The sequence below is a fragment of the Monodon monoceros genome, unplaced genomic scaffold (assembly GCF_005190385.1).
Source record: "Monodon monoceros isolate NGI ecotype Baffin Bay Population unplaced genomic scaffold, NGI_Narwhal_1 Super_Scaffold_1, whole genome shotgun sequence".
NCBI lineage: Eukaryota > Metazoa > Chordata > Mammalia > Artiodactyla > Monodontidae > Monodon > Monodon monoceros.
This window is the reverse complement of record NW_021703765.1, coordinates 64,563,335-64,581,866: the sequence shown is the minus strand read 5'-3', so window position 1 is coordinate 64,581,866 and position 18,532 is coordinate 64,563,335. Positions and strand designations below refer to the sequence as shown.

Here is an 18,532-nt window from a genome sequence, read left to right as displayed (position 1 = left end):
ATGTAAGAAATAAACATGCTCAATATTACAGGGGTTCCTTACTTGGATACTCTTTATGAGCAGTAAAGTTAGCATCAAGTTTTACTGTATTAGCGAACTTATTTAATGGAGAGGCAGTGTGGTATAGATGCTTATAATGTAAACTGTGGAGCCAGAATGCCTAGGTTTGAATTCTGGCTTCTCCACTTAGCTGGTATAAGTTTAGGAAAGTTACTTGTTTGTATATCTTTTTTCAACTGTAAATGGTAACAATAATGGTTACTACTTTATAAAATTATTGTGGGGTTAATTGAGTTAGTATACATAATACTTTTAAAACAGTGCCTGACAGAGGGAAATGCTCAATAAAAGTTAACTGCTAATAAAACAAGCTTGACAGCTGGCCACATTTGACTCATTAATAGGAGATTATACTTGTTTCGTTTGACTGTTTTCTCTCCCTGTTCTTGCTGTTACTCAAAAAATTATTAAAAATAATTTGGACTTGTTCTTCCTATGCAGCATGCCAAAGAGTATTTCCATATTTTTTGATGCTGTAGAGTCAGCTATTCATGTGGATGTAGTACTATTCAGGTTCTTTGCCAGTTATAAAAAGCATTAAATGTATATGACTGAAAAATTATCTTGGCTTCAAATTGGAAGAAACTGCTTTATTTCACCTTTGTTAATTCAAGGAAGGTTGAGAAAAGGAAAGAGGAGGAGTCCAGTTTTGGAGGTAGAAGCAAAATTATTACACAAAGAATGGGACATAAAAAGGACGCTTTAGAAGTGGCTTGATCAAGAATTCCTACTTTTATATGATGGCCTCAAAGAGATCAAAGAGGATTAAGACCACCTCTTTCTTGCTGTCACTTTTGTATTCCATATCTTTGTTTTGAAGCAGTATTTCTAGCTTGACAAAAATGACCCTCATTTTACACAAAAGCAGCATTCTGTTAATAGAATGCTGTATTAACTATAATATCAGTTATTACAGTTATCAAGTTCCTGTTTGCTTCAAGAAGTTTTTACATGTTAGTGAAACTATAGTTACAGTTTTCTGGTCACATATTATCTATTTTTAGTGTAATACTGGAACGTGAAAGTAGAAAGCACTCCAGTTTTCCCATGATTGTAATGAGAATTATCACCTATAACCTCTCTTCCAGTTATCTTTAATTGCTTATGAGAAAAACTTTTATGATATCTCAAAACTCTTAAGCTTGGGTACATATCTGAAGAAAATGAAAACATTAATTCAAAAAGATATATGCACCCCAGTGTTCATAACAGCATTATTTACCGTAACCAAGATATGGAAGCAACCTAAGCACCCATCAATAGATGAATAGATAAGGATGATGTGTATATACACAATGGAATACTACTCAGCCATATAAAAGAATGAAATCTTGCCATTTGCAGCAACATGGATAGACTTGGAGGGTATTGTGCTTAGTGAAATGTCAGACAAATACTGTATGATGTCATTTATATGTGGAATCTAAAAAATAAAACATACTAGTGAATATAACAAAAAAGAAACAGACTCACAGATACAGAGAACAAACTAGTGGTTACCAGTGGGGAGAGGGGCAAGTTAGGGGTAGGGGACAAAGAGGGAGAAACTACTAAGCATGAAATAAATAAAGATACAAGGATATATTGTACAAGACAGGGAATATAGCCAATATTTTATAATTATAAATGGAGTATAACCTTTAAAAGTTGTGAATCACTATGTTGTACATCTGAAACATATTATAAATTGTACCTCAAAAAAACCTCTTAAGGAGAGAAATTTCATTGATCAAAACATTTTGAGTACCTCTTGAGGGAACTTGCCTCTGTGTGTTTGAGAGAGAGCGAGAGGAAAAAAGGGAAAAGGAGGAGGGTGAGAGAGGGGAGGGAGAGAAGTAGACCTAAGTAAAAGAGAATAAATGTTAAATCATGTGTACTTGCAAAAATGCAGTGAAAGTTTAGTGGTTTGGAATACTAGAGGAGCTCTAGGGATCTGGTTGGTGGAGAAAGGGCCAGTCTGGGTATAGGAAATAACATAAGCAATGGCAAGGCATTTGGAATGGACACAGAATGTCCTAGAGGGAAGAATAAGATTTTCATGTGGGGGAGACCTTGTCATTAAGAAGGAAGGTCCTCGTTTTGGGGAGGTCTTGTTGAGAGGTATGTTTAGATCTTGACAAGTACTATGATAGTATCCTGAGAATTGAGAATGTGTAGAGAATAATGGTTAACACTGCTTGGCTCAGTTAAGTGATTTCTTCTTGGTTAGCCTCAAATGCCTACGACTAAAATTTTTGCTTCAGCAAAATCACATTACTTTTTAAAATTTTGGACTTTGAAAGTTTTTAATGAATAATGGAAACTTATACATCTTTCAATCCCAAGGGTTTATTCTGTATGAAGAAAGGCAAGTAGAAATGTTGGATTTATGGTAAGAACTAGAATATAGAGATTTTAAATGGGAATGGGTGTGCTTGAAACATTTATTCAGTGGGTAGGTAATAGGAGGCTCTGGTTAATTTCTTGTATTGACCTAAATTATGCTTGTTTTTTAAATCTAGAAAACAGTTATTGAGCATGTTTCTTGTCCTCATCAGAATTAGTATTCATTGAACATTGATTAGAAAACTATTAATGTTATCTCCATTTTACAGATGAGAAGACTGTATCACTTTGGGAATTTCACTCAGTTTGGAGCCAAAATTCACATCCAGAACAGTCTGATTGCAGAACCTGTGCTCTTACCTAGTAAGCTGTATCGTAATGCCTCTTGTCAAGCGGTAGTGGTAAGGCCCTTGGGTTCAGATGTTGAGTGTTGAGTGGGAAAATGACCTATATAGATAATCACGGTCTAGACAGTTAGAAATGTAAGTAATTATAATGACATGTAGTAAGTGTTACAAAATAGAGCTGTATTGAAACTGCACAGTGAACTCTGAAGGGAAAGTTTTCACAGTGAAATTAATGTTTTCAAGCCAAGTATTGAAGGATATGTTGGATTTATCCAAATGGATTAGGCGGTATGAGTAAATCAGGCAGAGGTAGTAGCAGTGACAAATGCTCATGCATGAAAAATTTTAAAGAAGCCTCAGGTCGTTCATTCTGGACATATACGCCATAGGGCATATCTTTTTTGAGCAGGGACGTTTTATGGAAATGTCTGTTGACAGGATCGATATGCCAGGTGATGTTCAAAGAGGAATTGACCAGAATCAGTTCTAAGTTCAGTTGTAACTGGTTATTTTGTTTCATAGGTAATAAGGTCTAAATAAATTGAATTCAGCAAATGTTTGAGAACCGGTTTGCTAGACCAGTGGTGGTGGCCCTGGTGGCATGGAATGGAAAGATGGAAATTGAGCATTTCAAAGAAAGCAGTGGGAGATGGTGTCAGATTTTGTTATTGGAAAGAGTGTCAGATGGTTTCCAGTCTTGAAGACCTAGGCTGACCAAGATTCCCAATGGAATATTAAGAAAGAAGATATGGTGGGGGAAGGGAAGGGAGGCCAGTGATGGCTTCTGTTTGGAATATGTAGAGTTGGAGGTGCTTCATTGACAGTCCAGAGGAGATCTGCTATTCTGCTCCTGTGCCAGCAATAGCAGTCAGGATTGGGGAAGCTGTGGGAGCTCTCACGTAGTAGTAGCAGAAACCTTGAGAGAGGCTATCATTTCTGTGGGGGAGGACTGGATGTTGTTGTTTATGGCCCTGCTCAGGCCTGCTTTGAATGGTTTCAGACTTTTAATGGATTGGAAAAATAGGTCTTATTAAGCAAAATGAGAGAATAAAGCAGCCCGAGGAAAGACAGGTAGCAGTTTGTCTTATGAAGGATTTGTATTATCATATAGTGCAGTATAACCCAAACCTCTCATTAATATATTACCTACACGATTTTTTGCAGTATCTGTATACCAAATGATAATGCATCTTAAAATCAAGTTTTTTTCTTTCTTGGTGATGTGTAAATTTAATGGTGTGCCTTGACTTCGGTGGCATCTCAGAGTCAATAGAATGCAGAATGTTTTTTCCAGTGCTCATTAGCATAAGTATATAGTTTTGTTTTTTAAAGGCCTTTGTGTTACATTTAAATCCTCTCAAATATCACCAATGGTATGTATACCATACCATGGAAACAATTGAAAAAATACCTATATGTTGTAGAATATAGGTTTTAGGTTAGATGTTGAAGAGTAAATCAGTAGAAAGTGTAAACTCTTCCCAAGGTTTTTATATTTCTTTGCATTTTAGCATATGTGTGTCCTGACTAAAAACAGAATACAGAATGTGTTTGTCCATTCATAGGCCTGATGTTTACCAGAGAGCTTGGGTAAATGCATTATTCCTTACACCTCTTTTAGACTTCAGTTTCTTTGACAAACTATTTTCATGTTGGAAAATGCAAGAAACATGAGTGGCTCAGATTGACCTTGAAAGTGTGGTATTATTCTTAGTAGTTATGTTCACATGCTTATTGGAAACTTGAGAATTCCGGTCACTTGTCTGTGTGGATTTTTTTTTTTTTTTTTTTGGGCCGCACCGCGCCACATGCATGATCTTAGTTCCTGACCAGGGATCAAACTCCTGTTCCCTGCAGTGGAAGCTTGGAGTCCTAACCACTGGACCACCAGGGAAGTCCTAGTACTTAAGTTTTTTGATGTATAAACAATATATTTAGAATACTCAATATGTTTAGAATAGGTTGATATTAGGCTGTATGTTTGAGCAGTTTTTCATCTTGTTTTAGAGAATATTTTACCTATATTTTATTTTTATTTATGTATTTATTAAATAAATAAATTTATTTATTTGGCTGTGTTGGGTCTTTGTTGCTGCATGTGGGCTTTTCTCTAGTTGCGGAGAGCAGGGGCGGCTACTCTTTGTTGCGGCGCGCGGGCTTCTAATTGCGGTGGCTTCTCTTGTTGCGGAGCACGGGCTCTAGAGCGCAGGTTCAGCAGTTGTGGCGCACGGGCTTAGTTGCTCCGCGGAAGGTGGGATCTTCCCGGACCAGGGCTCGAACCCGTGTCCCCTGCATTGGTAGGCAGATTCTTAACCACTGCGCCACCAGGGAAGTCCCTTACCTATATTTTAATGTGCTTACTATGAATATAAGTAATTTAGCCAGCATGTTTTTTAAAAAAGCTCCCGCCCCCTTCCTTTTCTGATTAATGGATTAAGCAAATTGATAGCTTAAGAATTTTTAAAATTCAAGCTTTGGTTTTTGTCTTCAGTTTGAACCTATGACTTGTCTTGAGGTTTTCAGAGTGGTTAATTTAAGTGCAGTTATTTAAGGACAAAGGAGAACCCTCTTAATAAGACTTTATTTCTTATTAGCTTAGGACTTTTGCCCTCCTTTTAAGTAAAGCATGTTCGTGAATTCTACTTTTTGACTTTAGCTGAAAATTTTTTCTTCCTGTGTATATATATATATTTTTTTGCGGTACGTGGGCCTCTCACTGTTGTGGCCTCTCCCGTTGCAGAGCACAGGCTCCGGACGCGCAGGCTCAGTGGCCATGGCTCACGGGCCCAGCCGCTCCATGGCATGTGGGATCTTCCCGGACCGGGGCACGAACCCGTGTACCCTGCATCGGCAGGCGGAGTCTCAACCACTGCGCCACCAGGGAAGCCCCCCTGTGTATATTTTGATGGCAGTTACATGTTTCCCTCTGTTTACATGAGATAAATATTACTAGTTTAAAAGGGTGGGTCTCTTTCTGGGGATCTGTTGAATTGTATTGGTCTTAAAAGGATTCTTAAGAAGATGGTGTTCTGGTCAAGACGATTTCTGGTCTTTTGGCTATTTAATAATTGAGAATTGAGGAGGTTATTGGGTTTTTATTGGCTTGTTTTTCAAAAATATGAGTAGCCCCCTACCTAATTGCCAGAATACAAATTTTAACTAGGCCAGCAGGAAGAAGAGTGGATTCTTTTTGTTGCACATATAGCCTCTACTATTGGAATTTTGTTTCTCTTTTCTGAATATACCTATTGGCTAGTTGGAGTTGGACAGTTTATAATTGAGATGACAGCAGTTAAAAATGTAAATCCATTTCTTCTCTTCATTGTTAAGTTTTACGCTTAAAGGATGGATTTGCATTTTCCTTCAGCTTTCTGGTCCTTGTCCATTTTGATGCCAGTTACTCTGCATAAAACTAAGTGGAGTGAACCAGAATTTTTCTGAAGAATCTGTTTACAGATGGGTAGAGAAACATTAACATTCCATATATTATTAAAAAACTGATAAGCAGTATGCAGATTAGCTAGGTTTGGAATACTGATAGCTATTTTTTGAGTGTAGTTTAATTCCAGATTTTTCCTAGAATTGGTGTTGAATATCCCAAGTACCTAGGCATAATAGGAAAACCATGTCATTTATACGTGGGCATACTTTTGACTTCCTATGGTAAGTAGACCTTCAAACTAAGTTGCTTGTCTTTCTAGAAAACAAACCTCTCTTCCAGCAGTGAGGGCGGAGGGTTGGTATAAAAAGGGTGGGGTTTAGAGAGTCTGTTTTTGCCACTCTAGGGCAGGATGCAGAAGCAAAGCATATTAGAATAAACGCTGTAAATTTGCAGATTTCAAAATGACATTGGTGTTATTGAATTTTACATTTTTTTAGTTGTCTTTAACAAAAATAAGTTTTTGGTCTTTGCTACCTCACTGATTTCTTTTTCTGAGTACATAAGAAATAGGAGCTCATAATTTAAGCCTTATTAAAAAACGTTTTGAGAACCTATTGTAAAACTGCTCATCTTCATAGGGATTGGTCATTTAAGTGTTTTGTCCAAGAAAATGCAGTTATAATTTTATTCTTCGAACAGTAGGAGGCATGGACAGAGTCTGCAGTCTCATGTTGAGATAATCATGATTTTTTAAGAGAGGCAGAAGTCATTACAGGATTATAATTAGGAAAATTTAAGTTTCCATGAAGAGGTATATACTTCCTGATTAGGAACCTTTCTTTTTTTAAAAATAGAACATTTGACCTATGCATTGCCCTTGAGAACTTTGATTTGGGACAGTGCAGGGGAGGAAGGAGGGGGAAACAAAATTACTTCTTTCCTCTTCATCAGAGGTTAACTGAGAGCAAGTGGCAGGACATTAATGAGCATGCAAAAATTTGCCTTCTCTTAATTTCCCAACAGTAGACCTTGGAATTAGTCAAAGAAGCAAAAGTCAGGAAACATTTTTCCAACACTGGGGCTAGTCTTTCTGATCTTTCCATAGCAGTTATAAATATTGAACTACCTCTGGCACTTAGATGAAATGATCCTGCTTGGCTTTTAATTTAATTAATTTCTAGTGCTTTGAATGCCTGGATTTTCTATCTCGATAACCGAGACTTAAGTATTTGGTTTCTGTTAAGAGTTTTTTTTCTTAGGAGATAGGGAACATTTCTTCATTTACCATGGTGAATCTAAATGCTGCCTTATAAAATTAGATTTAAAATCCTTAATTTCAGTAGTAAAATGATACCTGCCTTGTGACTTTTCATGGAGGATATAGAGTCAGAAAATAATGCTACAAATTACAGAAATTCCTTATAATCCCATTAATGATTTAATATATCTGAGTTAGTAGTATGAAGTGAATGTTTTCTTTTTTAAAAAATAGTATTTATTTATTTGGTTGCACCGGGTCTTAGTTGTGGCTTGCTGGCTCCTTAGTTGCAGCACATGGGCTCTTTAGTTGTGGCAGGCGGGCTCCTTAGTTGGGGCATGTGAACTCTTTGTTGTGGCATGCATGTGGGATCTAGTTCCCTGACCAGGGATTGAACCCAGGCCCCTGGCTTTGGGAGCGCGGAGTCTTATCCACTGCGCCAGCAGGGAAGTCCCGTGAATAAATTTCTTTATAGAAGTGATTATAAAGAGCAAGTCAAAACATTAAAAAAAAACCTTTTTTGAAATTATTTTTACCCTTTTTAGCAGATTGTATTATATCTTCGGTTTTAATCTTTTCTGGTCACCACCAGAAAATGTCTTCACTAAGACATCATGTATGATATTTGCTCCCCCGCCCCCCTTTTGTATAAGGATTAAGTTTAAAAGGGAAACACTTGTAAAATAAGTGATTTTAAAAGGTACAAATCAAATTCGATAAAGTTCGTTTGATCACAGCTGATCTTTTCTGAGAACATGGTCATGGGCTTCCTTTTGCCCACTTGAGATGTGAAAAGCAAAAAGGTGCACCTGAAGTACAGTCAGATCTTAATGTCTAAAAATTCTAGAGCACAGTTTCTTTGCTTTTGACTTCTCACATTTTTGGGTCCCATTTGGAAAAGCAGCTGTCAGTATTTCAGCCACTTAAATGAAGACAAATGATCTTAAGTATTGATCACTAACCAACTGTTTGAAATTCTGTCTATTGCAGATACTCCTTTGAGGAATGTATTCAGAACTTCTCCCACATTAAAACAAAACAAACCAAAAAAAACTCCTCATAGAATGAACCACACTCTGTACCACTAATGTAGTCACAGAATTATTCAAGATTGATCTTTGGTCATTATCTATTGAAACAGAATTTTACTTGTTAGAGTGAACATTATCATTAATGTTGCTGGTTCAAGAGACTTACTGCTAGTAAAAGACTCTTTGATACAGAAATTTGATTATAACATGGAGTTCATCTGACCGTTTCTGACAACCTACTGGATTTTTGTTTTTCAAGAAGATGGTTGTTTTTTGCTTAGGAAATGATAATATTTTAGCTGCTTATCTGTGTCCTACAGCTGGCAGAGGAATGCAGTACTCTGACCATGAATTTGCGTCTGTATCCCTGAAAACACACAGACCTTACTTAGTGTTTTCAAAAGAGGTAGAAAAGACATGTGGCATCTTTTTAAAAGTTTTTTTTTTTTAAATAAATTACCGTGTTTGGAAAACTCACTGAGTTTTCCAGGACACTGACTCAATTTTGTATTTAGTTTCTTTTTACTTTTTTTTTTTTTGAAACATGGTCCTAATAAGTAGAGGGGGGAAAAGTCCAACTGAGAGCATTCAGCCATACTTTTATTTTTTAACATCTTTATTGGAGTATAATTGCTTTACAGTGGTGTGTTTCTGCTTTATAACAAAGTGAATCAGCTATATAGCCATACTTTTTGAACTGTCTCTCGGTTTTTATTTTCATTTATAGTTGACTTCAGCAGCAGAAGTTTAGAAAACTTGAGGTTTGGGCTCCTGTACAGGGAGTAAGACCAAACCACAGTAGTTTTACTCAGTTGCTAAATGCTTGGGTTTTGGGTAATACTAGTGATTAAATCATCTCCCCACCATGGAATAATCTCCCCAACATGCCATAGAATCCTAGTTTGGGAAGGTCATATCATCCATCGGATATCCGAAAAGTTACTAGGCATAAATGAGGAAGCACTAAGAAGCTGCCCAAAGTAGTAGCAGTTGTAAAGTCACTTCTTAAAATTTAACATCTCTGAATTACTTTATGACCGCCACACTCAAGTTTTGCTGTCAGTGTTTCTTACTATGCAGTGCATGTGCAAGAAAAGCCATTTCTTTCACATACAGTGAAAATAAAAGATTCCTTTAAAATTACTCAGTGTTGCCTTCTTAAAGTTTTGAACCCTCAATCATTCCTGCATTTGAAAGTGAGACAGGGCTGTAAAAAAATACTTCATGGGGTGGGATAGGGAGTGTGGGAGGGAGACGCAAGAGGGAGGGGATATGGGGATATATGTATATGTATAGCTGATTCGCTTTGCAGAAACTAACACACCATTGTAAAGCAATTATGCTCCAATAAAGATGTTAAAAAACAAACAAAAACTTCATTGTTCTTTTGAAGTTAAAATGTACCCTAGGCAAAAAAGTGCTGCTTTAGCCACCCTTCCCCACCCTGGACACCCCCCCCCCCCCCCCCCCCCCCCCCCCCCCCCCCCCCCCCCCCCCCGCACACACACACACACACACACACACACACACATTTTTAGGAGGCCTGGCCTGAGCCTCTTGAGTTTTTCCTTGTGAATTTGGTTTGACCTAATTAGTTTTTGTAGTTTGGATTCATTTATTATATAAATGGCCCAAATTGGTGTGCCTCTTTGTTGAAGCTGATCTGGTAGGTGGCATACACATGATAACAAACTATTCCATGTAGGTGTCCATTCCTTATTAGCCTTCTCAGGGCCTCCATGCTCTTCTTCTTAATCAGTATCTCATTGTCTTCCAGAAAGACATGGACTGTGCTTTGCAGCTGCACAGTAATATCTAGTATTTTAGTATTTAATAATCAAGTATATTTTTATTCTCTTTAGGGTTTCCTCTTGAAATAGATAAAATTCTATCCATAGTATAATACATGATTGTAAAAAAATTTACCTTTTTCGGATAACTGCAAATTCTTTTTCTTTTCTTTTAACACTATCCCCCAGATGGAACTTAAGGGTGACCATAGTTAACCCTTGCCCCACACAGCTGCCCTGGCTGGCTGTTCATTAGTGCTTTATGTGTTTAAGAATCCCATGTTACTAGACACTTTAGGTAATTGCTTAGATTTAACGTAACCACTTTACATTCTACCTCTTCAAATATATGACCGTTCAAGGTCACCCAAACATAACTGTTCCTGCTCTGAGGTGTACATGACTGGTATCACAGAATATCATCTGGCTTCATGAGAAGGTAGCTGGTGGCACCAAAGAGCTTATTTCAGACTTACTTCTACATGGCCTTTATCTGGCAAATAGTCCTAAGAGGCATAGGCAGGTTTTAAAATTTTGTTGGCAGTGTTTCACAATGGCATACTTGTTTCCAACCAAGTAGATGTTTGGTTGTGGTTAAGAGGAGTCATTGCTGGCATTGAAGCAGACCTGCCTGAACATTTTTGTTGAATCTTCCTGTTGTTTGGTCCATGCCTTGGAGCTTTACACCTGTGGAAACTATACACAAACACTTTTGTATTAATGGACTTAATATCTTTGACAGAATAAATTACCAAGTAATTTCTAAACATGTCAAATGATCCTTGTACTAGATGTAGTGATTTCTTTGAAGTAAATGTAACACCATCAATTCATTCTTACCCCTAGACTTAACCTGTCTCTTGAATTTAATCCCATTTCACCCCTTATTACTGGCTGGACATACATGTACTTGGGAGGCCACCTTTAAAGTCAGGGTATCATATCTGGTGTTGCTTCCTTGGAATCTACCCTTCATTTCTTAACAATACCATTCTTTTTCTACTCACCACAGGCCTTAGAATTTTGCAGTTACCTTTGACAACATGGTCTGCCCCCTTTTTTCCATTCCTAATCAACTACCAAGCTCAGGCAATTAATGCTTTCACTCATTTTGGTGTCTTCTGCATTTTTACTATGGTTGAGATATTGGGCCCTTAGCAGTTCATACCTGCACTACTAGTCTAGGAACATCCCAAGTGACTTTTCCCCTCCAAACCATCCTACTTGCTGCTTTTTAATACTACCATTTTCATGTTGTTATTATCCTGCTCATAAAGCTTTTGGTTTAGTGCCATCGAATGAAATCTAGATTCCTTAGCTTGGCATTCAAGGCCCACAGTGTGTCCTGTCTTTTTAGTCTTATTTTCCTGAACATGATTGGTATTCTGACCTATTCTTTATTTCTCAAAAATGTGCTTTCTTCCCACTGTGGCATTAATAGCCATCCTTACTTGGCTTCCATCCCCTCTTTCTCTTTATTTAAATTCCACCTAATCTGTAGGACTCAAGTTGAAGTTTTCCACCTCCTGTGAAACTTCCCTGGGTTGTCTCTCCTCTTAACTCTAAGTACTTGCATGTCATTGGACAGTTAACCTTGTAGTACTCTGATACTTCTTGGGTTACAATGAACTATGTCTCATCATTTTTTGCATTTAATACTTAAGTGGAATGTGCCTTCATATATATTGTTTTATCTGGTTTTTTTTTTTTTTAATAGCTAAGGACAAAGAGACCCAGCATCTGTTCTTTTAAACAAATGTTTTCTTATTATCCTAAATAAAATTCATAGATGATATAATGTACCTACAGATGTAGTTTTTAAAAAATCAATAACCTTACTATAGTATAAAGGAAAAATGAAAAAAACTTGTAACTTGTATTTCAGGTTTCAAATACTCAGCAAAAATTATACTCTAGAAAGAAAAGTTCTTACAGATTTAAAACCCCTGAACTTTCCTGCTATACTGTGTTGTACCTCCTTAAACAACTTAACAGGACCAATCTTGATACTAATACGATTTGTATCTGAAGTTGCAAGTTATGAGTAGCCTTAGTTCCTTTCCCATACAGCATGTGGTCAGTACAGCCCAGCCTGTATTAAACTAAAATTAACTTTTACAAAATTTAAATTAAAAGTTACTGGGAGACAAAAATAATTACTTGTAAAGTGGTTAAAACACTTTATTATTACATGTTTAGCCTCCTCTTATATGGTTCTTACTTGTTTAAAAAATGGTTCCAGAGGTTATGGCAATAATGTGATATGTTGACTGACTCTTTAATTTTAGGACTTTGATATTTTGTGCAGTCCTGTTCATATATGTGACTTTATGTCACATAAACAGCTCAAAAGGATGAGTTGCCTGCCAATACTGAGAGAAGTCTTTACAAAGGAATCAGGTTGATAAGGTCTTTTATCTCTAAAGATCAGATTGTTGCCTAGTTGTGACAAGAATTCTTTGTGTTTAGACTATACTCCTGCCTCTCTGATTTTTTTCTTACACAAAAAAGACCCCTTGATAGAAGCCAATTATGTGTACAAATTAAACTACCAAGACCAAACCTAGATTTCCTGTGATCTTCTTAGTTGTTTAAAGTACTTGTTCCTTTAGTGGCAAAGGTTTACCTGAGAAGCCATCAGAAATGATGCTAGATTGATAGAGAAAAACTCTTAAAGAGGAGTATTTATAGGTTCTTGGAAAGTTCTATCTGTGCAGTTCTGTAGTTTCTAAAAGTATGCTAAGGCCTGACTTGGCCCGTTTTGCACAATTAAACATTCTAAAACCTGTGGTTGACTAAATAGTTCACATTGTAACAATTTAAAAAATAATGTATTGTCATCGCATTCTAACTTGTAGAGAAAAGTCTTGTGGGGAGATCTAAGTGGCTTAACTTGATACTTAGGATATTTGTCATTGTAAAACTACTGGTTTTTCTTTTGCAGATTTTCTTGTGAAACGTTCCAGTAGAAAAAGTTCTTGGGACAAACTTCATTTGGTAAGTTTGTCCCCCTACCTCCTGCCCCCTACTATACTCTCTGCTGTTCTGAGGCAGCAAAAGGTAATTTATAGATGAATTTTGGGGGCCTGTTTTGTCTGTGGACATAATTATTTAGGTGAACCCTTGTATGTTCACTTTAATGTTAAATCTCAATATTTGGTGGTTTGGTTTTTTTTTCCCATTAGGACTCAAGCCAGATTACTTTTCCCATATATAATTGTGCCATAGTATAATATACTGTGCCTAGAAACTTGTATTTAAGTTGAGATTAAATGAGTTGTGGCCCTAATCTTTTGTTTAAAATAGTTCTTAACATGATGTTCTTTTAAATTGAAACTTGGTTCTTATTTTGAGTTTTCTTAAATTGTTAAATTTGTGTGAAAATCGAGGCCTCATTACTAGCATTAGTGGTACTAATGTGACGTTCAACTAGAAAATAACTTCTAAAAAATTTGTTAGTCCTGCCCCCAGTGTGGATGTTAACCCCTGTCCTGTCCTTTTTTTCATAGACCTTTATGGATCTGTTATTACCTAAGTCTTTATTACTGCCTCTTTTTTCTGCCATCTGTTTAATGGAGGAAATTATTATCTAAGTTTATTGAAAAGAGAAGTTGCTGTTTTGGTTTTAAGTTTCTGGATCCAAATCATTCCCTTGTTCCAGAACCTTTAGCTTGGCATTGCCTCCAGATTAAGGATCAAGCTCCTTAGCATGGCATTTTAAGCTCTTTATAAGTGAGCTTTAAGCACCTGCAACTAGGCACTCACTTCCTCCATATATCTAGAAAGTCTTTTGCTGTAGCCAACCTGACCTACTTACTGTCCCTCAAATACTGTCCAATATCTTGCCTTTTTTTTGGCAAGATATTTGCTTGTGCTGGTATTCTTTGCTTGTGCTGTTCCTTTACCCACTTTGTCTCAAAATCTGTCTGGTTCAGCCATTAAAAGTGCGAGTGTTCCACAAAGCCTTACTTGAGTGCCCAGTTCAGAGTCCATTTCTCTGTCTTTTGCATCCCCATGATATTATATTTCTACATCTGTTATCACACTCTGCCTTATTAGTTATGTTTGTCACCCCACAGGATTGTGAACATCTTGAAGGCAAGAACTATCTTCATGTTTGAATTTTCAGATCACACAAACGTTCCCTGAGTCCTGGGATACTAGTGTCTTCTCAGTATAATTTCATTTTAATTAGGATTTTTGTTTTTGTTGTGTGTGTTTGGTTAAGAATAAGGGAGAAGAATTAGATTCTTTTATTCTAGTAGAGAAGAATTAGATTCTTTTGTTCTAGTAGAGATTAGTTATCTTGTTGATTCAGGGTACTGTTTTTTTTTTTTTTTTTTTTTTTCAGGGTACTGGTTTTTTCCTTTCTATATAGGAAGGATTTATATAGTACATATAATGTGTCCTTGTAGTCCAAGTTGCTCAGTATCTCACTTGGCTGAGTTATTGTTGGCAAGTGTGAGTTTTAGTTACTGATTAAGGAATTGAGTAATTTCTTGTTAACAGGTGCCTGAAAGAATGAGATTCCATGTTAAGTAGGAAGATAAATGTCTTACTTCGGTAAAGATTTCTCAGAAGTCACATTCTGAGACTGACACTGGAGACCAGTGAAGCCTGCAGATTCCAACTGTCAAATTCTCATACATACATTAAGAAAAGAGAAATCATTTGACTTTGCTTCAAATAAGAATTTTACCCTTCATTTGGCCTAGCAGGGTGCATATTAGACCTTTGGAGAGGAAATGTAATCCTAACGTATTACTTGACTCTTCAGTGTTTAATTTTTTAAAAATTTATTTATTTTTGGCTGCGTTGGGTGGGTCTTCGTTGCTGTGCACAGGCTTTCTTTAGTTCTGTTAGGCGGGGGCTACTCTTTGTTGCAGTGTGCAGGCTTCTCATTTCGGTGGCTTCTCTTGTTGCGGAGCACCGGTTCTAGGCACCCGGGCTCAGTAGTTGTGGCGCACGGGCTTAGTTGCTCCATGGCATGTGGGATCTTCCCGGACCAGGGCTGGAACCCATGTCCCTTGCATTGGCAGGTGGATTCTTAACCACCGCGCCACCAGGGAAGCCTGATGTTAGATTATTAAATTAATTTTGATACCAGGAAACATATTATTGGAATTAATATAATGTGGGTTCCAAATTAAAAGACTAAAGAGAGATGACAGCTAGATCCAATGTGATCCTAGACTGGATCCTTTTATAGAGGGGGGAGGAAATCTCTGTAAAGAATGTAATTGGTTGACCAAATTGGAATATAAAAAGTAGACTAAAGTACTATATCAGTGTCAAGTTTCCTGAATTTTGAAAACTAGTTCTGTGGTTATATAAGAGATTAATTTTGTTCTTATAAAGTATATATTGAAGTAGTAAGGGGTAAAGAAGTAGCATGACTTGCCTTAAAGGTCCCAAAGGTCATAGAGTTTAGTGAATGGCAGACTCAGGACTCCTGTCTCTTCTGCCCTCAGAACCATTGGTTTACATCCCTGATTATTTTTTTTGATGGCTTTATCTTCACACTCTGTCTTAGGTCAAGTGAAAAGCTTTTATGTAATATTACTTTGAACTTCCTTTTTAAAAATGTCTTTGTAGAAAAGTTTATTTTTCTAATTACAAGGGTAAAGTAATTCTAAAAGTGTAAAAACAAAGTCCCTATTCCCACTTTCTTCCTTAGAGTGGTAACCATTGTTAACAATCATTATATCATTTTTCTGTACATGTACAAACATGTTTCTGGATTAATACAAATAATGCTTATGCGTATTTTTATTTTAACCTTTCAAATTACAGAACATTAGAACTTCTACCAAGTTGATAACTGAGTTAGTGAATTATAGTTTCATAAATGGAATTAGTATGTGTAGTCTTTGGCAATAATGATCTCCCCCACCAAGTGTGTATCTTTTTCACCTAGTAAATTTATTTTTAAGAATCAGGGCTGCAGAAATAGTGACTTGTGCAGAGATATGGGCAAGGATGGTTATTGTGGCTATTTTGATTGTAATAGAAAAGTGAAAATAACCTAAATGTCTCAGTAATTGATGAATTAGTAGGTTATGGTGTATCGGAATATAATGGAATACTGAACTGCCATGTTGAAAGTATGTAGTGACACAGGAAGGATTTGGTACATTGAGGGAAAATGTGCAGAACAATGAATACAGTATGATCCTCCCCCCTCATTTTTCGGGGGTAGATTATGTATGTCTTTGTATATGAATAAAGAAGTGTCCTGGACAGAATTATAAAATATTAACAGTAGTTGTTATTACGTGTAGTTGAAGTGAAGGGCAGCAAAGAACGAGAATGGAAGTTCTACTTATTTACTTAAAAAATAACAGATTTGAGATATAATTCATATATTATACTATACATTTGACCCATTAACGTATACAGTTCAGTGGCTCAGTATATTCATTGTGCTGTGCAACCATCACTGCAGTCAATTTTAGAACATTTTATTACTTCAGAAAGAAGCTCTCCATACCCTTTAGCTATCACCCCCCCCTTACCTTCCACCTCTCCCAGATCTAAGCAGCTACTAATCCACTTCCTATCTCTATTAATTTTCCTGTTTCATTTCTGTCAAGTATGATATGTGGACTTTTGTGACCGGCTTCTTTTACTTGGTATAATGTATTCAAGGTTCAACTATATTGAAGCATGTATCAGTACTTTGTTCCTTTTAATTGGCTGATTAATACTCCATTTTGGGATATACAACATTTTGTTTATCCATTCATCTGTCAGTGGACATTTGGGTTGTTTCTGTCTTTTGACTATCTTGAATAATGCTGCTATAAACATGTGTATATGAGTTTTTCTGTAGATATGTCTTTGTCTCTTAGACAAAATTCTATTCTCTTTAGGAGTGGAATTGCTGGGTCAGGTGGTAGCTCTATGTTTAATCGTTTGAGGAACTGCTAGGCTGTTTTCCAAGGAGGCTGAACCATTTTACACTCCCAGAAGCAGTATCTGGGGACAGTTGCTTACTTTTTACACCTGTATTTTAAATTTTCTTAGAAGCAGCATGCATTACTATTACAACTAAAAAATTAAAAAGTGTTAAACTACTTCTCTTAGGCTAACAGTAATGACTCAGTTTCTTCCTTTTGGTGCTAGTGTAATTACCATTCTGGAACGCAAGTTTTGCAAGTCAGTTATTGACTATTTTTTAATGATTGGCTATATCTGCTCTTTGTAGTATTAATATTATAAGGACCTCCAGCAGCTTCGTGATTCATATTGGTTGCAGAGTTACCCATGATCTTGGCTTTTTCTTATGAACTTGGAATTCCTATAGAAAGTTTACCTTTCCTCAGATGTTTAAAGCAGCACCTCTTATTTTGAACTATGTTATCTGTTTTCTTATCTCCCCTCTTGCACCATAAATTCTTTAATCTTCCTTAGCCCCCACATCTAGGCCTTTACCTATTACTGTCAGTTATACTCTAAAATAACTTATATCCTTATGCTTTTATTCCATCTGCACTGCCTCCATTCTAAATCAAGCCACCATTTTCCTCCCTGTAATTGTCTCCTGATTCTCTTTGTTCTTTTTGTTCTCTAATCCATTCACCACACAGTAATCAGAATTATTTTAAAATCAAATCATATCACTCGGCTGTTTAAAATCTGTCAATGAATTTTTGACACTTGGAATATAATCTGTTGCCCTTGGAATATAATTTATACTCCTTACTATCTACATTATCCTCTTGTACATTTCTCCATCTTCAAGTTGGGCCACTCTTCTTTCTGACTCAGTACATTTTAGCTATACCGGCTTCCTCTTTTTAATCCTTCAGAAATGCCAAAGTCTTTTCCTTGTCAGGAACACATGTTGTTTTCTGTACCAGAAACTGGCCTTGCTGCACAGAGAGGCCTTTTCTGACCACCTTACCTAAAGTAGGACTCCCATACCCCCACCCTCTCAGTCTCTGTCTCAGCATCCTGTTTGTTTCCTTTATCACATTGAGCACAATTTGTAATTATAATTATTTGTTTCTGTCTTCCACACTGGGATATGAGCTCCTTAGTGCAGGAACCAGCATAGTGTCATAGTGTTTGACACGTAGTTAGTTCTCAGGTAATTGTTGATTGACCAAAGTGCAGCACACCATTTTACAGTCTTTATTTGGTGTAGAAATGGAAGACATCAGGGACTTCCCTGGTGGTCCAGTGGCTAATAAGATTCTGCACTCCCAGTACAGGGGGCCCGGGTTCAATCCCTGGTCGGGGAGCTAAGATCCCACATGCCTCGTGGCCAAAAAACCAAAACATAAAACAGAAGCAATATTGTAATAAATTCAATAAAGACTTTAAGAATGGTCCAC

At 36.8% G+C, this 18,532-nt stretch overlaps 1 protein-coding gene across 6 annotated transcripts in view; it reads left to right on the top strand.

Annotated features, from left to right (window-relative positions):
• The window catches only part of MTMR3 (myotubularin related protein 3), a 131,940-nt gene that overhangs the window by 59,881 nt on the left and 53,527 nt on the right, over positions 1–18,532 (top strand). For 5 of the 6 annotated variants that reach the window (XR_003795277.1, XM_029233876.1, XM_029233852.1 and 2 more), the window contains exon 2: positions 13,138–13,190. The gene's annotated coding sequence lies outside the window, so the exon portion shown is untranslated. Of the gene's footprint in view, positions 1–2,665; positions 2,749–13,137; positions 13,191–18,532 lie in introns of those variants that run through there. The other variant, XM_029233860.1, reaches the window with a different exon arrangement.